A 23,377-nucleotide genomic window follows, 5' to 3' on the forward strand; every position below is an offset into this window, starting at 1 on the left:
AAAAACATGAGAAAAAAAAAATCTTTCAAGAAACTCTCTCAAAACAGCATTACGAAACTGACAATTTGAGTAACTTTGGGCAGTGGAGGTAGTTCTGTGCAATTAAAAAAAACATTAAACTAATGCTCCAAAACCATGTCACATACTTAAGACAAAATGGACTTCGGCAAATGATCACATGCTTGCATGCCCATTAATACCTGTGAAGCAAATCATCAGCAGGTTTACCTTTGCAAACCATTTTCAATACAGCCGAGATATAAAATTGATGATTTACAGGTCTGAAAGGTTTCCATCAGTTGACTTAAACCCACCTTGGATAGAACCATTACATAACAAAATTTGCAAGCTGAGCGAACATAAGACAGAAACGATTTTGCAAACCACATGCATGTAGAGAAGAGCAGACACTTACTTTATACTATATTCAACCAAATAGGAATTCATACTTGTTGACAGGTGGAGGAGGGCGTGGCTAGCCAGCCAACATGGCGGACACGAGTTCCTAACGCTCCGCAACAATACCCTCAATTATCCTCAAATACAACACGTACTCACTCCATCGACCACTGCAAAAGGCCACGATCGGCTCCGGAAAGTGACCTGACCCGCATAGGTGCGCGGGGAAGTGCTGCAGTAACGGACAGCTGTGCAGAGACACTTTGGGCCCAGACGGCGGGAGGCTAGATTGTCGTGGTAGTGAGCGGCGGCAACCCCGCATCAGGAAGTCGCCGCAAGTCAAAGAAGGGTAGAGGCACGGGTAACCAGCATTCTTGCCGTAAACTGAAGAGCGAGGCGAGAGACGCTGCCGCATAGACGCCAGCTGATGGGTGCCTCCCCCACTCTGCAGGAAAATCCAAGCAGTTTCCAACTCTGCCCTGAGGAAAGAAGTAAGACCGCCTGGAGAGCTTGGCAAGGAAATAGTTGGTACGTGCCGTAGGTGGAATTACCGGGTGAGAGAGGCGGCGGGCGATACCCCTTTGAAAGTTCAGCAGCCTTGACCTGCTGTGGCACCAAAGAGCCGCAGAAGCCGGGGAGATGCACTGGGGGGGGGGGGGGGGGGGGGGGGGGGGAGGTCTGGGGAGCGGCAGCAGGGCCTATTTTGGAACGCTTGTTCAGCCCTGCAAAAATGCAGTGGACACATGGCTGGTGCGCACAACCAGATTGTGCTGAAGGGCTGGGCACATCTTAGACACGCAGGAGGGAACCCCGTGGAGACTTTGACCGTGAAGCCTACCATAGAGGCCCCTAGTGCAGGCCTAGTCACACACGCAGGGAGGTACGGGCCGCACGGATCCCAGAACATGTGCGCACAAAGGGAAAAAAAAGGGTGCAAAGTAAATTGACAACCCAACACGGGACACTGACCCAGAGACACTAGAACCGGTGCCTAATAGGCAGACCCTGGCACATATTATTATTATTATTATTAAGGATTTGTAGAGCGCCTGGTGACCCGAAGGCATCCCCGCGCTGTGAACTGTAGGATGGCTCAGAAGGGGGAGGGTGGAGTTGGACTCACTAATTGGGGAATAGCAGCGTTTTAAGTTGTTTGCGGAAGGCCAAATAGGAGGATTCCATTCGCAATCTGCGGGGGAGCTGGTTCCACTGAGTGGCAGCTTTAACAGAGAAGCGACGGCCTCCGGTACGTGATCTCCTAAACTTAGGGACGTTAGCCAGATGTTCGTTGTCCGACCTTAGGGATCTCAAAGCTTTATACGGGGTGACCATTTCTTTAAGAATGGCTGGGCCTTGTCCGTTCATGAGCTTATGGGCGATACACATAGCCTTGAACTCTATTCTCTCCCGCACTGGTAGCCAGTGGAGTGTTTTAAGGGCAGGTTTTGCAGAAGACCTAGAGGGGAGACCAAGCAGCAGTCGAGCGGCCGCGTTTTGAGTTCGTTGCAACTTTCCCAGGGTAGATTCCGGGGCTCCCAGGTAGAGAGCGTTACTATAGTCCAGGCGGGCCAAAACCAGTCCTTGGATCAGTAGCTTCCTGGAAAGGGGGGGGAAGGAGGGGGAGAATCTTGCGGACCGACCGCATAAGTCCAAAACAGGTGCCGGCGGTTTTAGTGGCCTGTGTTTTCAAGGTGAGGTCTGGTTCAAGCCAGACCCCTAGGCTCTTGAGTTTCTTCTTTGGGGAGGGAACCTCGCCCAGGGAGTCGGGCCAGACAGATGGTGGAATGGATGTCCATTTTTTTCCCATCAGCATGACCTCTGTCTTGGACCCATTTAGCTTGAGCGAGGATTCGCACATCCAGTGATGGATCTTCTGGAGGCAGTGCAGAAGGCTGTCTGGATGTTGGTCTAGGTGAGATAAAGAGACGACCAGTTGCGTGTCGTCCGCGTAGCTAACGATCTTAAAATCAAAAGGGGCAACTACCTCTTCCAATGGAGCCATATAGGCATTAAAAAGGGTAGGGCTCAAGGAGGAGCCCTGAGGAACCCCGTTTACCAGAGGAAGAGGGTCAGATCGTGAACAGCCATCCCAGACCTGAAAGGAGCGGCCCGAAAGAAAAGACTCCAGCCAGGCCAGCGCTGTGCCCCCGAGTCCCGCCTCAGCCAGCCGATGGAGCAAGACACGGTGATCCACCGTGTCAAAGGCAGCACTGAGGTCCAGGAGGATCACTGCCACTGATCCTCCAGAATCCAAAATGCACCTTGCTTCCTCTATGACAGCGAGGAGGGCGGTGTCCGTGCCCTGGCCTGGGCGGAACCCCGTTTGGGACTGGCGGAGCAGATGGTTAGATTCTAGGAACTGGGATAGCTGCGCATTGACCAGTTTCTCTGCAATTTTGCTAATGCCGGGAAGCAGCGAGATTGGTCTATAATTCGCTAGGTTTGATGGATCTAGTTGGGGTTTCTTTAACAGGGCTTTAACTACCGCTCCCTTCCAGCTAGGGGGAACTGTACCTTGGGCCAGTGAGGTATTGATCAGATCTGTGATAAGAGGAGCAATTACCGGGGCAACTTGTTTGAGGAATCTTATAGGAGCGGGATCGAGGGGGGAGCCACTTTTCATTTTGGCCAGAGTCGTTTCGACGTCATCCAGCGTGACTGCTCTAAAAGCCTTCAGAGACGGGCCAGGGGTATTTTCGGGGCCGATAGTAGACGGGACCGGGACCCGACATGTTGGCTGACTCGACTGCGGAAGTGAGTCGAGGATAGTGGTAATTTTAGAGTCGAAGAATGTGGCGAGTTTTTTGCTCCTGTCCGGGGAGGTGTTGGACATTGAGGGGGGCTGAGGGATCTTAAGGAGTTCTTTGACTATGAGGTGGGATTCTCTGGCGGAATTGGAGGCATTCTTTATTCTTTCGTCAAAGTGTAAGGCTTTAGCAGTTTTCAAAGCTGCTTTGTAGGTTCTAACAGTCTTCCGATAAGCCTCTTTATCGGAGTGACGCCAGTCCTTCCTCCATAGTCGCTCGGCTTTTTTGCAGGATTTGCGGAGAACTCTCAGTTCTGTATTGTACCAAGAGGCTGACCCTAACTTTCCGCTTTTGTCTTCCCGGTTTTTCATAGGAATGATGGAGTCAAGAGAGTCCGAGATCCATTTTCTGAAGTTAATATCGGCTATGATCGGGTTCCTGGAGGGGTAGGGGGTTGATAATTCAAGAGCATTGGCCCAGTCCTTGATAGGGAGTCTGGACCAAGCCCTGTCTCGGGTGTAGGTGGTAGGTTTAAGAGGCTTCCTAAGTTCTCCTGATAAAACGAGCGGAACCAGGAAGTGGTCTGTCCAAGGAAGAGGGCATACACTTTTGGCCGAAAGGGTCTGAATATTGGAGAAGACTGGCTCTAGTAGGTGGCCCTTAATATGGGTGGCACCGGTGTTAGCTAGTTGGAGACCATAAGCTGCTAGATCTTGCATCAGGTCGGCAGCCCCTGTGTCTAGGGGGTCATCAAAATGTATATTGAGGTCCCCTAGCACAGTAAAGTTTGAGGCAGATGGGGCTAGGGCTGATATGGAGTCTAGGAGGGCACTAGCGAATAGGCCAAAATGGCCCGGGGGGCGATAAACCAGGATGCCTGTAAGTGAGGTAACTGGGGAAACACAGATGTAAAAATGGCAGCTCTCTGAGTCCTTGATGTAGGCATCGCTGATTCTGCATGATAGATGTTCCCGGTGCAGAATAGCCAAGCCACCTCCTCTGCCACGGGGCCGGGATTGGGATTGGATGAGGAATCCCGGGGGTAAGGCTATAACTACATCTGAGTCAGAGTGCGGTGTCAGCCAAGTTTCTGTTAAGAACAGAATGTCCAGTTCATGGTCCTCAAGAAGATGATTGATGAGCAGGGCATGCATGGGGAGCGACCTGCAGTTTAGTACTGCTAGCTTCAGGCCGGAGTGAGTCCGGGGCCCTTGCGCCAGGTGTAATTTGGCCGGGGAGCAGATGACACAGCTCGTGAAGCTTCCACCTGAGTCATGAAGATAGTTACATTGGGGGCTTTTGGTGGGTCTAAGGGACAAAAGGTCTCGACCAGAGTAGCTCACCCTCTTGGTGGGTCCGTCAGGCAGGGGGTATGGCCCTAGGCCCGTACGTGCGCGGACGGGCGCAGACGGGCTTGCCTTAAGCGCGCCTTCGGCGCGCATTCGTCGCGCCCGCTGCGCTCGTCCGCTGCGCGTCCTGGTCATGCACATAATGTATACTGCTTCCGGGGAAGGGGAGGGGTGTGGCCTGCAAGTGGGCGTGGCCTCGGTATCAGCGCGCTGGTGCTGGCGCCAAACAACGGTCCCTGGCGGTCTACCAGCAGCTCGAAATCAGCTGCTTTCAACCCCAGTATGTGGCAAGTGAGTGAGTTTTTTTTTAAAAACAACAAGTTAATGGGTGACACAAAAAAGTATTAAAATACGCGAGGCACTGCAGTCAGTTAACCTGCAGAAGTATCGAAGACTCCTTCAGACGGCATGGGACCTCAGCAGGGCAATTGAGGCCACACGAGTGGGCTCAGATCCGCGACACACAGTGCTTACGGCAGACAAGAGAGGGGGAGCGCCGAAGAATCGGGGTGGCACGCTTAATCCCCACAATCAGGCAGGCGAGACTCCCTTCATGGACACTGGGCACCCGGCCCTTGCCTTGAATCAGACTCCGTCTTAATAATAACCAGAGCGTTGCAGAAGCCTATATTTGACCAGGAGTGTCGTGCCGTATACACCAGCGATACTTTTTGAAGGAAAGCCTAGGGGCCAATCGTGGGTGACTAAAGCAGAATTGCGAAACTGGCAAAAGGCAGGGGCTCAAACCATGGGAGATTTATAACGAGAAGGCGTGTTAATCCCTTATACGACACTAGTAGATGAGTTACCCCCAGGACAGTTCCTTTTACAGCGGCGTGGATAGCTACCCTCGGATAAGTGGGGTGATTTAGCAAGGGAACCCCAAATACACCTCAGAATGAAATACATTAATATGTCATGGGAAAGGATAGGCATCTCGCGAGGTGGTTAGCGGCCTCAATGAGGCAGCATACTGCAATTGATTCGACCTCGCTATGAGGCCATTGGGAGCAGGACATGGGCCGCCCATTCACAGATCGGGAATGAACCTCAATACTAGAGAACCCAGTGCACATTCACAGAAACGCGCAACTCCGCCAGATCCAGTATTACTTCACACAAAGGGCATATCGTACACCGGCCAGAATTAATCTGTACTTCCATCACACAGATGCAGCCTGCCAGCACTGCGCCCTTGTGAGCGCAGACCTGCTACACATGCTCTGGGGATGTCCCTGCCCACAAACATATTGGAGGGATATAGTGAGCATACTGGCTATGTGCACGGAGTGTATACTTCCATTTGAATGGCGCATAAATATATATTTTACACTTATATCAGAGGTGCCTGAGAACCAGAGTAACCTCTAGATTTGTAGATCTAGGAATGATAGTAGCCAAGAGGCTGATAACTAAAAAATGGAAAGCGCAGGGACCCCCCCCCCCCCACACATATTAGCATGGAGACACTCTATGTTTGCATGGCCAAAGGCGGAAATGGGGCACTCCATAGAGAGGACACCATCCGCATACATAAAATCCCAATAGCAGCAAACTGGGAAACAATACTGACTGATTTAACGCACATACATACATACATACCACTACCAGCTAGGATACACCCACACCCAGCTTGGCGGATCAGGAAAGCGCACGAGTAACCGAGCGAACCCTGAATTGGTAGGCAGGGCAAGAACAGGGGACATTTACCGCATATACACTCCCGTGCAAGGCTGCTGCTGCACAAGTCAATATCAAACTGACCCTCAAATGAATAGACACCAGAAGGTTACTAGGGTGGAGGGTTGGGGAGAAACTCTCAAGATTTGTCAGCTAATACTCGTTATGATTAATGTTATACCTGTTGCGTTATCACCCGCCTCCACATCACAGGAAGTTACAGTGTCTGTGACTAGTCATAGCAACGACAGGCACGTATTTCTAAAACTATAGGAAATGGACAAGGCTCGGACACTGAGAGAACGTCTTTAATTACCAGTAACTATGTACCAATGCCATTTATATTGAAGGATATGGGAAATATCGGTCAACCATTACTCACTGAATATCTGCTGTTGCTTGACCGGTTACATAGATAATGATGCATTTGTACAATACAGCATATGTATTATATTGGAAAACACAATAAAAACAGATTAAAAAAAAAAAAACACTTGACAGATGTTGATCCAAAGCTTAAAAGGAGACAAGTCAAACATAACGAATACTACTACTCAGCACTATGTATGCGTATGTAACTTCAAGACATTGATAACCACATGATATTGATCAGTATTAAGCATTCATGCTCATTGATAACATGGTCCAAAATGCAGTCTAGATTCAATCCTTTGTCTCGTTCTTCATATAAAACTGATTTCATTGTAGCCAAAGAAAATATCCATCACAAAAGTCAACGCATTTCGTTCGCTTGGAAATTCTACAGGACTTATTAAATCCATGTCATTATAGTCTCACAGAGGTGATCATAATGCTGCATACATGTCCACATATAAAACGTTTTAGCAATTCGATATCTCATGGGTATAAGCGATTATTTGTAGCTGTATACAGGTAATCTGCATGCTCAAAGTATAACTAAAAGGCAATCAATTAAATCCCTCGATACAGAATTCACCAGTTCCCTGAAGCGGGCGCTATGTGGCGTGCTTGCAATATGAGGTATCCAATTGCTAAAAAAGTTTTATATTTGGACACGCATGCAGCATGATTAATACCTCTGTGTGACTATAATAATGGCATAGGTTTATAAGCCCCGAAGAAGTTCCAAGAGAACAAAACGCATTGGATTTCATGTTAGATTTGTTTGGGCTACAATCATATTGGTTTTATATAAAGAACGAGACAATAAAGAATTGAATATAAACTGCATTTTAGACCATCTTTTTATTTCTCCAAATGAAAATTAATGTTAGATACTGATCAATATCAAGTAGTTATCAATGAATTGAAGTTATATATATACACACACACACACACACACACACACATACAGAGTACTGAACAGACAAGAATCAGGGATTGACTCCTTGACAGAGTTTGTGATGGTTTTTCCCCTCATACTTGTGCACCTGTCATTTCTCTCTTGTGGATTTCTTTGCAATGTAATAATAGATGGGGATATTGGTAGATTTGGCTCTGTCGTTTGACCCAAATCATGTGTGGGCTCAATTAAATAAAAGATTAATAAAATGTATGGAAAAAGCAAAAAGAAACTTGAAGTAAAGGGACTCATTGCCTTTACATGACCAATAAACTGTTGTCTATGCAGTGTGTGTAGCATCCTCTGACTTATAATACCTTGGCTGATATATATGGAATTCTTATCTTACATGTATAGATATGCATCACAAGATATGATCTGAAATAAGTTTTGTATCCGTCCGCTGGACAGAACAGGGCTACATCTTGGCAATATTTGTCACATTTACACTTTATTTCATTTTAATAATCTACAGATTTAACTGGGCAAATCGTCATATAATAATCTTTGTTCTTATTTTCATAAGGCTTGCGTAAAATGTAATGGTTACTGTAATAGTTTTAAATAAACACTGGTTTTTATTTGGTTTTATTTGTTAACAAAAGTTTGGCAGAGACAGCACATGCAGGAAGCAACAGTGTCTAAATACAGCAGAGAGAGAAAGGAAATAAGAATCGCTGTAGCGAACTCCTATGTTTCCTGTTGTAGAACAACTGTGATTCTGAAGGTACGGACACTGAGGAAGTAGTTTGTAAAGCCTATTCGTGTGCACCATTATGGCCCTAAATCAAATTGAACACGTGGGAAGAAAGTAAGCACCAACTCGACAACCAGACTGGGTCAGCACTTCATATCTAAACAAAAAATACAAACTTCCAGTGTATTCAACAACACAATGTTTTTCACACAGGACTGTAAAAAAAATAAAAACGGCACAATAAATACACAAGAGTATTTGTATGTAAATATGTAAAACCTGTTAAGAGAATTAAGTGGTAAATCATATTATATCATAGCCGAATGAACTAATAAGTGCAATAGAGTCAATCACGAGAAGTACTGATAGAAAAAAAAATAACCCACAAACACAAGACGTTGCCCTCAATAGAGTAGTAGACTAGTTTCACTTTATGCAGATAGGAAAGACATTTGTGTTTACATAGAGACCTACACTTAAATACTCGACATCTGCCAAAACACATCTAAAAACTTGTAGTAACTAGGTTTTCATAAAACTACAGACAAATTAATTTAGAGATTAATGCCAGTGGTGGCTAACCTCCCTGGCTAGAATTCAGATATCGAAATGTGTTCATTAGAAAACTAAGCAAAGTCATGGAAGTAGAGCAAGACTAATCGGACGGTATAGGTTGGTCTAAACATGTGGAGCTAGGCCCCAATATAGACACTTGTGGATCGCTGAGGAAAATAAAGTTTATTGAAGTTCCATTCTACACTATTAAGCAACAGTTTACCTATACCTGAAGACACTGCTAAAAGTTAAAAATGTTAATCTAGCTTTACTTTTCTAAATGTTTTATCCACGTTTCCTGTGTTTTTCATTCAGGGTAGGTTTGTTACAGCAACAAGGTAAAGACAGGCTTCTATATGTACATACAATAATAAACTACTTGAGCAAATAGAGAGGGGATGAGGGAAAAGAAAATTAACCACACTGGTTTAACAGTACTTAAAATGTGATCTGTTTAATAGTAATTATTATTTACAGGTCAGATCACCCTTCGTCTGCTCATAAAATGAATGTATCAGTCTTACAGACACCCTAAAATTAGACTAATTAAAAACAATACACAGTGTTAAATTATTACTAACTGATTTTAAACAAAAACGCAATACAGAAGTCTGCTGTCTCAATCTTCCTCGATGAAACCCAGTGAAAGCAAAAATGTCTTATTGGTATGTCACATGCGACCATACTGCAATGGAATGTTTTTCTAAAAGTACACTCAAAGCTAAAAAAAAAAAAAACACTAGTAATCAGATGTCCGTGGATAAAAACAAATGAGCCTCTTATTGTGCAAACTCGCTTGATGGGTAACATTCAACAATTTAATTAGCTTACTGGCTTGCACACCCCTTTTCCGATACCATAAATTGCTAACAAAACAAAAATGTCATTCTTCAAATAACTAAAATTCAAATAACAAGCATTGGCAAAGCCAATGCCTGGACTTGGCATGCTGAGAATTTTTTTTTTTTTATTGTAAACATATGCCACAAAAAGAAAATTACTTAACCACGACTGCCACGTGCTTGCGTTGACATTTTAAAAACCATTCACAAATATGGCAGTTTCGTTACTAGCGAAGTATTGTAAGTAAACTTTTCAGTTGTGCCACGCATTTTATTATGACCATTATTATTTGTAAATAAAACAATAAATCCGTATATTGAAGCACTCAAACCAAGCAGCTACAACGTTACTTAACTTTAAAAAGGGGACGGAAAAATAAGTCATTTAACTGAGAACCCACAGTACAAGGAAAGAAAAAGTATTTAATAACAAATAAAAAGGCACTTTTTAAAGCAGCTTGGTCACTGAAGAGAAAGGGCCAATTTTGGAGGATGTGAACAATGTGCATAGGCTTTGTGAAGTAGCTCAAAGAAAACAGAGTCAATTGGCAAAGTGGACTGACCCATGCAGAATGCTGGAGGGGGTAGAAAAAGTGGGAATTACTATTTAACTGAGCAATGGACGAAGCTCTTTGACCAAAAGGCCCCCACCCCCTGCCACAGCTAAAACGGTGTAAAAGGTCAGACCTAAAAACGAATCTTAATCTTCGACACCTTTAACAACTAGGGCATTAAGACAGTTAGTTAGACATGGGTGAATTAAAAAAAAAAGCTTACTATTTCATCAAGAAAAAGAATTTGTAATATTTTACAGCCCTAGAGAAAAACACATTCTATGCACTTTACAGCGTGGTTTCAGTTTTGTATTTTGAATTGACGTCATTAAACACTGCATCATCTGTGCTTCCTTTACGATGGTACTACGGAGTGAAGGCAAAAGTCAAGATGACACCACACAGTTGTCAGTGAAAAAGATACACCAACTTTCGAAAGTTGGATCTTAACAGGAGGCAATTCACGTGGAGTGGTCCAAATCTAATCAAAAACAAGTAGAATACGAAAGAGTAAGTAAATGTCAACTGAAAGGAGAAATAAATAGTATGATGGATACCAGTCCCACGGTTTCATATTAACGGTTTCAAAATCAAGGCTCCAACAAGTCTTACAATAAATTAATAAATTCGCCCAGCCACCTACCTGCCTATACGTCATATACAACATTCCAACATTCCAAACATAATTTAAACTTCAAGAAAAATAAAACCAGTAACTTGTGTCTAACATGATACATGGAGTAAATAGGGATTAAGTGGTACGAATTTAAGCATTTTGAGAGTTTAGATATGCATGCAAAAATGTATGTACCTGGTCTCGTGAGGCAAGTAACAAACGTAAAAAAAGTACACATAAAAGCTGCACTATATCTTACAGTTCACTGACGGTGACTTTGTGGGGCAGCAAACAGTCGACAATTGGGTGACAAAACTAAGCAAAGGTAAACAAACACAAAAAAGTATGAACAACTTCCATGTGTACTATTTTGTAACTTGAAAAGAAAGGCTCATAACTTTCTACAAACGGTCCATCTCTTGAAACTAAAGTATCAACCTAATAACAGGGGGGGAGGGTCCGAGAGGTCAAAAGAACCGAGCCTCGTTCAACGATCTGTTGTAGTGATTATGTGACAGCTGTCAAACCTCAAGAAGCAATAGTACTGCAAATAACTTGAGAGCAAAGTCTGACACATGAAAAAGCACGAAGGGGAGGGTGTATGGGGTTTGTTTTGATTCACCAATGTGATCAAAGGGAAATCGTTAGCTTCGTCAAGATACGTGCTGTATATCCTTTTCTGTGCCCGAGCACTCTACTCAGCTACAAGCTTAGGAAATCGAGACTGGAAACGGGGTGGTGTGGCGATACCTGTAGTACGGTGTGGCTAACAGAATGGCCATGTAGCGCAACAAAATGCATAAATCACTTCTCAGACACCAGATCATGGAATGCATAGATCTGCAGAAGCGGCCTCTTCTCCATCAGTAAGAAGGCTAGAAAGTATACACAACATGCAAAGGAATCACGATTATGACAAAACTCGCTCCGGGTTGCATTCAGTCCCAAAAACAAGCACGCACAAAACAGACGGATGTAAATACCTAAAAACAGGGAGTCCGCTCCGGTATTGGGGCTACAGCCTGTGGGGATAGAGCTTATAGTAGCTCGGGGGGTAAGCCACAGCTCTGTAATGTTCCCAATTTTATGTCAAAAAAGCATAAATTGCAAAGCAGACCCCCAAGATTAGCATTATGATCAGGGTACATCAATGAAGAATTGCAGGTGTTCCAATGTTAGGTAATCCACAATGCAGGTTCGTTAGCTATCAACTCCAGGACCCAAGCCAAAAGCATGGACCACAGAATCTATTCCTGGCCCGGGACATGGTCTGCATGTTTGGGTTCTCTTCCTCTAAACGAGACAAGCCGCGGAGCAAGTGATCTATTCCCTGGGCTAGTATCTGCAAAGTGGCTTCTATTCTCCATAAAGACATGGTGCCGAGGGGCCAGAAATCCAGCCCACCCCAAATACTGAAATCAAACCCTTGCATACACAGAAGCTGTCACAATATCAACACCAATTCTGCTCTGTCAGGCCGCATACCATAGTCACCGCTCCGTGCAGACAGTGTTCAGGCTCAGCGCAATGACTCGTCCAACGTCTCCATCACGCACAGCAACAGCGCTATCCTCCTGCCCAGCAACAGGGCCCAACACTTACCCGCCTCCTCGCCGACGCGAAGGGGCCTTGGTGTCAGCCGGTCTTGCGCACCCAGGGGCTCCCCGGGGATCCGGAGTCCAGAGCCGGCGGCGCTTCTCGGCGAATACACACAAACACGGCCCCAAGATCTCTCCCCCGGCCGAGCTGCTCAGCGGTGTCACAGGCTGCGTAGAGTCTCGGGTCCTCCCCCGCGGCACGCCTCCCCCGCGCTCTCCGCCGCTTGTTTTCCTTCAGGGAGATTTTGTAAATTTCACAAAATGGCGCGCGTTCCAAACCTGCGCAGCGAGCCGGCCCGGCGGAGCGGAGACCGGGAGAGGGAGGGGGTATAGCTACCGGGCAACCGCCTTCCACCCGCGTCGATCACGGGTACTGACCCAGAACAATGCCGTGGAACCAAATACCAAAATTAAGTAGAAAAAGAAAGAGGGGAAAAAAAACAAGTCTCTTGCGAACTGTCCTTGTTTATTATTATTCGGGCGGGAAGCAAAAATTATTTTTAAAAAAAAAAAGCGACTCACAAAATGGCGACAGAAGGGGCATGTTGCTATGGAAACTGTCAATCACAGCACGGCCCGCCTCCTTCTTCTGCCAATGATGCGCTGACGTTTCAAAAAAATAAAGGCGGGGCTGGTCGTCCATGGCGACCAGCAATCATGTGACAGTGACGTTTAAAGTAGGAGGGGGAGCTGGCTCCAGGGAAGAAAACAGTTTGGTTGGAATTCCGTGAGAACCCTCGCCGGAGTGACGTGTACAAACAGACCGCCGGTATAAACACTGAAGAAAGACTGTTCAACTAGTCCAGAAATCCTCTCAATCCACGAGAAGGAGGGAAGTTCGTGTTGCCGATACATTACTTAAAACCAGCGTATAGAAAGAGATACGAAAAGGCACTCTTCATTCCTTTAGTATAGTAACATAACAGTTATTTTTAGTTGAGGGCCATTGGACTAGTCATCTGTACAGAAGGCACACTACGCGACGCTTCGTTCCATAGTATGGTAACATTTAAAGTCAAAGTTATTTTTTCTTGCGGGCCCTGCTCGTTCTCTTTTCTACAGAAGGTACTGCACTTCCACTACAATGGTCACCATCGGATCCATCTTTTTTTCTCAGTTTTATATATTGCGAATGAGAGATTAATTTTGTAGGCGCGGGGAGAACAAGTGATTCTCCCAAAATCACAGGCTGTTGAGCTGACGCATGGGACTCGAACCTTCGGGTTCTCCAGTTTCAGAGGCTGCAGCTCTCGTCTTTAGGCCTCAGCTCTCCCGTACCTATATTTCACACATTTTTGCAATTTCACAGATTATACATAATATTAATTGGAGTTTAGCAACAAGATATTATGAACGTGATCAAAACTTACAATGTCTTCTGGGAATCATGAGCACTCCTCAATGACAGCCAGTAAGCATTGGTAAGTCGCAATAGGTTCATAAATTCAATTGCAACTCCATTCCATGAGTAGCAACATTTTAAGTGTTTTAGGAGAGAAGTCCTTGCTCACAGTCTGGCACAGAGTTGCCACTGTTTCCAGAAAAAAAATATGCATTCGTTTGTGGTTTGTGCTGTAGTCTGACTACCATCTCCCCTTATGCTTCACCTCTGCCCCATCTAATTGAACATTCTACTGGAGTTGAATTAGAATGTTCATGACAGAATTGCAATCTGTTGTTTAGAGAGCGAAACCTGAGGACATGTTGAAGGAATCTTGAAAATTGCTCATCTCGACTATAACACTGGCGACCAGTATGGGCTGCTGTGTGTGTGTGTGGGGGGGGGAGGGCGGCAGCAAAGTTTCCTCACCCCATCGTAATAGTCTTCTGCTCTGGCACGGTTGCCTTGAAGATGCTGGGGGTGAAGCATTTTTGAGAAACAACATGCTTTCACACTTATCCGAGTGTTCCTGGTAGCTAAGTGAGATGCTTTTTCCTTTTGCGTACCGCCGCTGTGGGGCCTCCTCCAACTCTTCAGGAAATATATGGTGTGGGGTGATAATATGGTGAGTATTTGCAGGACATCTAGACAACAGACTATTGTTGTCCCCTACTGTGAGCTGGTTTTCTCCAGAGCTCTCTCGTTTAGGAATTCTGTCTGAGACCTCTTCTTGTATATCTGAATGTTAAGTGATCCTTTTATGCCTTTCCCTTCTGTGTGTTAGGCTACTCTTCCTTTAGAAAATGCTTAGTGGCCAACCGATCAAGCACAACCTTTCTTTTTACGGACACCAGCTGGCATTTCCCCTCAAAATAAACAAGTGGGTACGGAACTGCTAACATGTATTTGGCTTCTCGTTGTTGTACCCCATGTCCTCGACTGTCCAGAGGTCACATTTTCAGTGTTGTGATTTTACAGGCATCGAGAATTCAGATGGATGATTTTCCGGGATCATACCCCCGCAGGAGGAGACCAACAAATCTCCATTTAACTTCCAGCACAATTTGGTTGCGGGGGGAGCCTTTTTTGCATACACTTCCCTAGTCCCGGGGTAACTTTTCTGTGCTGTTTTCTGTTTTTTGCAGTACTTGCTTCTGGACAGCCCCGCAGGTGAGCCAGCGCACTGCTCTGTGTTTCCCCCCGTTCTCACCTCTAAACGTTTCCATAAGCGATGCGATTAAAGTAATAAACTTCTCCTTATCTTATTTTCTTGCACAGTTCGCTACAGCTGCCGAATCTTCAGAGAATCTGCCTCACAAGCCATCTCCTTCAGTGAGGGAGCCTTGGGACCGCCCTACACCACACAACTGAACACATGATGGGTACAAGTTAAAAGTTCTTCGTGGAAACTGGACTTCTGTCTTCATTTTGTATGTTTTTTACCATAGTTATAGTATTGTATGTGAGACATACTGTAACGTTATGTAGAGAAACTCTGCTTTCTTTATATTCCTGGAGCCTTTTCTTTCCCTGAATTTTTGCTACAGATATTTCCTCGTCCTCTTTATAATGGCTGCCACCAGTGCATCACAACTCCCAACCTTTCTAAATAATACAGGAGAACCGTACTTCCCTGGAGGGATTGGGTAAAAATATTTGAATCCTACCTTGTGCTCTTGCCGATAGCGGAACCCTACCTGTGCCCTGGTTATTTCGTAGCAGCATCCACCGACGACCTCGCCAGTGTGCCCCGGTGTTCCTCTGCCGCCGCCGCAGTCAAGATCCTCGCGGCCGCAGTGTGCAGAACAAAGACCACAGTTCCCAGCAACCCTAGCGGGAGACACCCGCCTACGTCATCTCTATCGCGCTCGTAGGCGCATAAATTAACCGGGATCCCCGGCAGAGCGGGCGTGCTCTTGCCGATAGCGGAACCCTACCTGTGCCCTGGTTATTTCGTAGCAGCATCCACCGACGACCTCGCCAGTGTGCCCCGGTGTTCCTCTGCCGCCGCCGCAGTCAAGATCCTCGCGGCCGCAGTGTGCAGAACAAAGACCACAGTTCCCAGCAACCCTAGCGGGAGACACCCGCCTACGTCATCTCTATCGCGCTCGTAGGCGCATAAATTAACCGGGAGCCCCGGCAGAGCGGGCGTGCTCTTGCCGATAGCGGAACCCTACCTGTGCCCTGGTTATTTCGTAGCAGCATCCACCGACGACCTCGCCAGTGTGCCCCGGTGTTCCTCTGCCGCCGCCGCAGTCAAGATCCTCGCGGCCGCAGTGTGCAGAACAAAGACCACAGTTCCCAGCAACCCTAGCGGGAGACACCCGCCTACGTCATCTCTATCGCGCTCGTAGGCGCATAAATTAACCGGGAGCCCCGGCAGAGCGGGCGTGCTCTTGCCGATAGCGGAACCCTACCTGTGCCCTGGTTATTTCGTAGCAGCATCCACCGACGACCTCGCCAGTGTGCCCACGGTGTTCCTCTGCCGCCGCCGCAGTCAAGATCCTCGCGGCCGCAGTGTGCAGAACAAAGACCACAGTTCCCAGCAACCCTAGCGGGAGACACCCGCCTACGTCATCTCTATCGCGCTCGTAGGCGCATAAATTAACCGGGAGCCCCCGGACTGGGCCAGGGACGTTGGCCGTTTTGTTGTGCATGCATCGGACATCGTAAGCACATTATTGTTATTATTTATCATTACATGGACAGTTATTCATTAGTGTTATATGTCGATGTGGGCAGATTTGATAGATACAATAGACATTGGTGTTCCCCTTCCATCGATTTAAAAGGAACTCTATTGCTTAATCATCATTACTGTCATAGCAATTAGTTAAATACGTCCAAAATTTCGCTATTATCCATTCGTGTTTAGTTACCCAGATCATATTGATATGATGTCACGCGAAACTAGAAGCAGTAAAGCTGTGTCAGGTAGTTCCAAACTAACTGGAACCTTAGATGATTTTATAGTTCGCACTAATACACTAATAGATCAGGGTATTGTCCTTATGGAGAGGAGGGTCTCCCAAGATCTTGCCCTAGCTAAAAGGTCTTCCATGGGCCACATTGCTACAGCTCGAACCCCAATACGAACCCCTGAGAACATTCCAATTAATTCTAATATACTACATATTAATGCAGAGGTTCATGGTACTACCAGTGCATATTCTGATACTCAAGATTGTAGTACTCTTGATTCACGGGGTTTGGCAATCATAGAAAACACCTCGGTAGCCCCTCAGTTAGATAGTCAGACAGCTAACAATAATATCTCAAGAAAAGGGATAAGGGAGGGAGCAATCCCCCAAAAAAGCACAAGCAAGCGATTCTACAAAAAACATCCCGCTACTAAAACTACCAAGGCTACAAAGATGGGAAAGTGCAAAGAAAATAATAGATCCAATGTAAGCGCGACAAGGGAAAGCCAGGGCCAAGAACCTGGGAAAGGAGGGGTTGTCCTTAAGACATTACCCATGAATATTGTAGATGATAGTTTTTTAGACAACTCCCTAGCTGACATTCTTTCTGTTACTTTATCAGCTGACAGTACAGGCATAAATATAGGGAATGAAGATCTCCTTATACCGACCTTGTCAAAAATACTCAAGACACTGCTCATTCCTATAGAAGAAAGATTAGATGGGATAGAAAAGCAACTTATAGAACTGAGGAAAGAGAAAAAAGATGAATATACCAACAAGCAAAAAAAGGTAACTCAGATACCAGCCCCTATTAGCAATGTACAGGTATCAAAAAAACTTGACAATGATGTAGAAAAAGAAAGGAATCCAGTCCCTAAGGTCTCTAATACCAATTCTATCATTATTGATGTAGGTGAAAACAGTGTAAAGTCCATTATGACACGTGGAACAACAGTTAAAAAAACGGCTCCTTGTAGTACACCTAGACACAATGATGATAACACGCATACAGAAAAGCGCAGGAATATTAATTTACCTCCTGAAGCATGCAACTATGTAGTCATTTTAACTGGGGTTCCGGAACTAGGCCCATCAGTCCTAGAACCGTATGAGGCGCTCAAAAACAAAGTCTCACACTGGCTGAATATTAATCATCCATTACCACCAACAATAAGAAGCAATATCTTAATGGTAGAGAGGGTCCCCTGGGTAGGCAACAATAGGAAAAAAATACAAGGGGACTGTGTGATTGTATCATTTGAAGACCCTCGGTCAGTAGGACATATCTGTTTGGGAGTCCCAAGGAATAACGGTTCATTGATTGTAGCAAGACCCCTGGCTTATTTTTATCCACCAATGGAACACCAAGATAACGCATGGAGTTGGTTAAGGGACACAAATCAAGATAGGGGTGGAATTGGGTGCGAGTTATTTGGGAATTCAAATCCTAAAAGATGGGAAAGGGAGGGGGACGATGGCTGGACCATAATACAACGTAGGGCCGGGAGGCCCCAACATGCCAATTCGCAGTATCATAGAGAATGGATGGGTCCACAGTTCGCCCAACCTTTAATCCCTTGCTATAATAGGTTTAGCGGACTGGAGGCTGTTGATTGACTCCCAGTACATGGGGAAGGACACAAATCTACACCCTGTCCATTCGTCCCACCCGCTACTTTACCCGCGTCTCCAACAAGTCCTTTTAGGACACCTGATTACCCAAATGGCTTATCTCAATTACTATCAACTGGTACACAGGGGGGAAATATCATACCCCAAAAAAAACTCATGGAAGTTCTAGAACCAACACCCAAAGTGGAACAAATAAAGCATCATGAGGCAAATGATCATAATAGTAATAGGTCAGGAATACCGATGACATTAAGTAAATCATCGGCTATTAGCTGCAGCTTAAACCAAGGTCTTTCTATGGCCAAGATTGTTTCATGGAATGTTGCAGGAGTGGGTTCAAAAATAAGTGACCCTGAATGGAACCTTTATATAAACTCCTTTGAAATTTGCGTTCTACAAGAAACATGGGCTACGACATCCATGCATAGGGTTGGATATAGAACTTACCAGTTGGAAGCAGTTCCATCAGTAAGAGGCCGTCCATCAGGAGGGCTAATAATATGGGTTAGTGTGTCCATTAACATAGCCATACAGCAACTAAGAATTGATTCTCTAGATATACTTGGTTTGAAAATGGTTACCGATGATAATCGGATGATATATCTCTTCAATGTATATAATAGACCATGCCCATCATACAAGGAGTCACCATGTATTGACAAATTAGAATCAATACTGGATACTCTGGACCCGGAAGCAAGCACGATTATATGTGGGGATATGAACTGCAACTTTGAACCCATTGTTGGAATGAACAATAATGTATGAGGATGAAGATAATGCTAATGGTATACCATCCTTAACTAGTAATGGGACAGTTGTAGGTACTACCCTAGCTTTCCAAATCACAAGGGTACTGGTAAGCCATGGACTGAGGGCATGTAATGGGCGTTTTCCCTCTGATAGTCCCAAGGTACCTACTTTCACGAGACGCCATTGCCAAAGTATAATTGATTATGTTATTATTTCCATGGACTTATGGCCATATATAAAAGACTTGATGGTCAAAGATAGATTTGATAGTGATCACCATTCCCTGGAAGTTAGTTTTGTAAAGAGCTTAGTAATGGGACCGGAAGTTGAAGAGGGAGGACATCAACCAGTCCCAGATAATGTTATATTAAGCAATAATCGTCGGTCAGTGGCAAACATCTATAACTGCCTTACTAAAGTATTTGATACCTATAATCCCTCCGAAAGTGAACCTGGTCAATTTCTTAAATTACATAAAGAGTTCTTTAAAGAATTATTAGAACTTATGACCAGAAGACCAAAAAAAGGATCGGGTGCTGTGAAATTGCAGCCTATAGGTAAACCATGGTTTAATAAAGAATGCCGAACAGCAAAATCAGTTTTGATAGATTCGGTTAAAACTAAAAATTCTTTGGCAATTAAAGAAAATAGAAAATTATATAATAAGGTGCTGGCCAATGCAAAGTGTACATGGGACGAGGAACTGTGGTCCTGTATGCTGATGGCAGCTAAAATGAAGGACCAAAAGCTATTTTGGGAAACAGTGGCTAAGGGTAACCAAAGGGAGAAAGGCTCAAGAGAGGTTTTCCTTGATGAAGCAACCTGGATAGACCATTTTACGAACCTGTACGCCGCCCAAGGGGCTGATAGTGTAGTACAGGAAGATCATGCTCTGTTGCTCGCAGAGGCTGAATCTACACATATAGTTTTTGATCTAGAGGAAACAGAATTAGCTATTAATTCTGTCAAATCTGGGAAAGCTCCTGGGCTGGACAAAGTACCAGGTGACTTGTTCAAGCATGAACTAGATGTCTGGGTTCCTTACCTTAATCATTTGTGCAACACTGTTGCCGCTGGGGAGACAATTCCGGACACATGGAACGGGGCGGAAATTATTACTATTTTTAAAAAGGGCGATAGAAGCAATCCTGCTAACTATCGCCCCATAAGTCTTTTAGATATTACTCAAAAAATGTATGGTAGGCATATATTAAACCGTATAAATTCCTGGTTGGAAGAAGAACAAATTTTAACGAAATATCAAGCAGGTTTCAGAGTAAAAACAGGAACCACTGACCAAGTCCTAAGGCTCTGTTGCTTGTATTGGAAATATGTTACTCTTCGTAAAGGTCACTTATATGTGGCATTCGTAGATCTACGGGCCGCATTTGACCTTATACCGCGAGAACTTTTGTGGGAATCACTGAAATCCCAGGGGCTCCCGCTAGGCCTACTAAAATTGGTTACTGGATTACATAAGGACAACTATGCAAAGGTCAGGTGGGGTCCTACTGGGGAACTTACAAAAGCTATCCCTATAAAAAGAGGAGTACGCCAGGGGTGTGTACTGGCGCCAACCGTATTCTCCCTGTTTGTTAACGATATACCATCTTACATGGAGTGTAGTGATAACGACGCACCAAGATTAGGGGGCGAACGGGTTTCTTCCCTTTTGTTCGCAGATGACACCATTCTCATTTCCCAAACACCACGGGGCCTCCAAAATTTATTAAATAGATTCCAGTCGTATTGTTCCTTGAAGGGCCTAGAAATCAATACTAAAAAAACCGAAATACATGGCACTGAGCCCACATAGGAATTTTAAGAAAAATCTAATGCTAAATCGACAGAAGCTTGATTATGTGCAGAATTTTATATATTTAGGTGTCTCTATAGACTCCTCTTTAGCATGGAGACCGCAGCTAGAAAAGAATAAGATTATTTTCAAACAAAACTGTCTACCAATTCTCAAGAGACACAAAGAATGCTTGAACAAGGCTGTGACCCCTGCCTTAGAGATCTTTAAGTATAAAGTCCAATTAGCGGTATTATATGGGGCGGAATTATGGGGTCCTGCATGTAGAAATACATTTGAAAGCCTTGAGAACAAGTTTCTTAGGGGGTTGATAAAAATATCTACAAATACCCCACTAACACCACTTTTTTTGGATCTAAACCTGAAACGAACAGATCAACATGCAATATTAAGACCATTATTGCTGTGGGTTAGATTGTGGACGACCCCAGAATTAGCAAATTACAAGAAAGGCCTGAAAGAAGTTATGGATCTCGACAGTTGTAACAAAGTTTATTGGTTCAAGCATGTAAGAAATTGGTTAGGCATGATCGGACTAGCCCATTTTTGGAATGACCCTGAGGCTATGAACCCGTGCTCTAAGAAAATTGTTAAACTATCCTTCTGGTCACATGTGAGCCATGAGTCAGTATACGCAAGAATTCATGGACCACTAACTGAAAACTTTTTATTGTTTAAGGATGTAGCATCTTTTGAACCCTTTCTAGACGAGATCCACCCGCCTTTATCAAAAACTCTGTACCTAAAATTTAGATATGGTACTCTTAGAACGAAGGCCCTTGAAAAAAGCTGGGCGAAATCAGGAAGTGATCTTTGTATTTCATGTACTCATGGTACTAAGGAAGATGATTTACACATACTTCTATTTTGCTCCAGCTATGTAATACCAAGGAAAAAGTGGATAGTACCCCTTTGCCATAGAATAGGTTCTAGATCCTACAAGGAGGCTGGCAGAATTTTAAAAACTGATACCAGCCAGGTGATAGTTTTTGGAGTTAGTAGATTTCTTCTCGCTGCTAATTTTATTAGAATAAAGTTGGGTCTACATTTTTAAAAAAAAAAAGGAAAGGAAAAATGAGGAAACACATCACTAGATAGTTTTAAAAAATAAGATTATGATACCAGAGCATTTAATTGTTGTTTTATTATCCAACCTGGAGGATGTTGTTGTTGTTTCTTTTTATGAATTTTATAAAAAAAATGTCCTAGCGGTTAGTGATTTAATACTATTTTAACAGTTTTTAAATTATATTTATTATTAATTGTATTTTTAACTTTGTAAAATTTCCGCCCAGGCGAAATGTGTTTGACAAAGAATTATGAAATTAGATATTGATTACTCGGAAGCAACGGATATATACGAATAGGTTAGCTACTTGACCCCTTTTCCCTTTTCATCTTTGAGTTAGCAAATGTTAAAATGTAAGAAATGTTTTTATTGTTCTTTTATGATGCTAATGCGTCGAAATAAAGATTCAAATGAAATGAATCCTACCTATTAGTTGTAGACATGGATACATTTACTCTCTATGGAAACAACGTATATTGTTGTATAATCTGGGTATACAAGGTAGGAAAGTGACAATTAAACTGAAACCTTTGGTTTTGAGAGTGATGATGCAGAAGGTACACAGGAGTGTATCAAACCAGTTTCAGAAACTTAGCAAAATGTTTTGGAGAGAAGATCAACATTGTGTTAGAAAGGACATAAAGAGAAATGAGAGGATAACTATAAAGCTGTTCTGAGAGGATTATCTCTGACCTGTGATCTTGGACCCTTTGGCAATTCATTAATAAGGGACCAACTGGTCATGTCCCAATAACCCTAAAACACAACAAAGGTTTCATCACTTAATCGTGGTCACAGTGAGGCAATTTAAATTTCTGAAAGCATTGAGCACACAGCTATATGGGTAAAAAAGATGAAAATATTAAATGATTCTGTGAAGAAAACATCAGCAGATAAAAATAATGAAGCATATGTGGTGTACAAAATTAAAAATACCCAACCAGTAAAACAAAAAGCACCTATTCGGAGAACCAAAGTACAGAGTGAAATACTCCTATGTTTTTACTTGGCGAATAACCCCAGTTGCCTTAGAAGGGGGGTAAACTGCAAGAAGTGTAACTAAAGAAGGCATTTGCCTGAGTCTGTAGAGAAGGTGATAACAAGAATGCTCATGCCATCACCATAGACAATGAAGAGAAGGTGAACATAGCATTTTAGTTGAACACTTTAGGAAATTATAATAGTATACCCTGTACTGCTTGTAACATTAGATTGGATGGAGTGCTATTTGAAGTGTATTCTGACTTGTCCTCCCATCATACCCTTATTGACAGCAAAACATTTAAGAAGAAATTGAAAGGTAACGTGAATGACATAGAACCACCAGACATAAAACAAGGAGGCTAAAATACAGATGAAATACCATTAGAAAAGACGATTAATATGCACATGTAATTTAAAGGCAGATCCACTGTGGTAAAGGTATACCTGGCAAAACAAG

General features: G+C 44.0%; 1 protein-coding gene across 2 annotated transcripts in view; it reads right to left on the reverse strand.

The window, feature by feature from the left end:
• The window catches only part of DYRK1A (dual specificity tyrosine phosphorylation regulated kinase 1A), a 551,386-nt gene extending 538,495 nt beyond the window's left edge, over positions 1-12,891 (reverse strand). Inside the window, exon 1 of one of the 2 annotated variants that reach the window (XM_085621267.1) lies at positions 12,366-12,891. The gene's annotated coding sequence lies outside the window, so the exon portion shown is untranslated. Of the gene's footprint in view, positions 1-12,248 lie in introns of both variants that reach the window. The other variant, XM_085621268.1, reaches the window with a different exon arrangement.
• Positions 12,892-23,377: the final 10,486 nt, after the last annotated feature.

Source organism: Triturus cristatus, chromosome 8, assembly GCF_964204655.1.
Source record: "Triturus cristatus chromosome 8, aTriCri1.1, whole genome shotgun sequence".
NCBI lineage: Eukaryota > Metazoa > Chordata > Amphibia > Caudata > Salamandridae > Triturus > Triturus cristatus.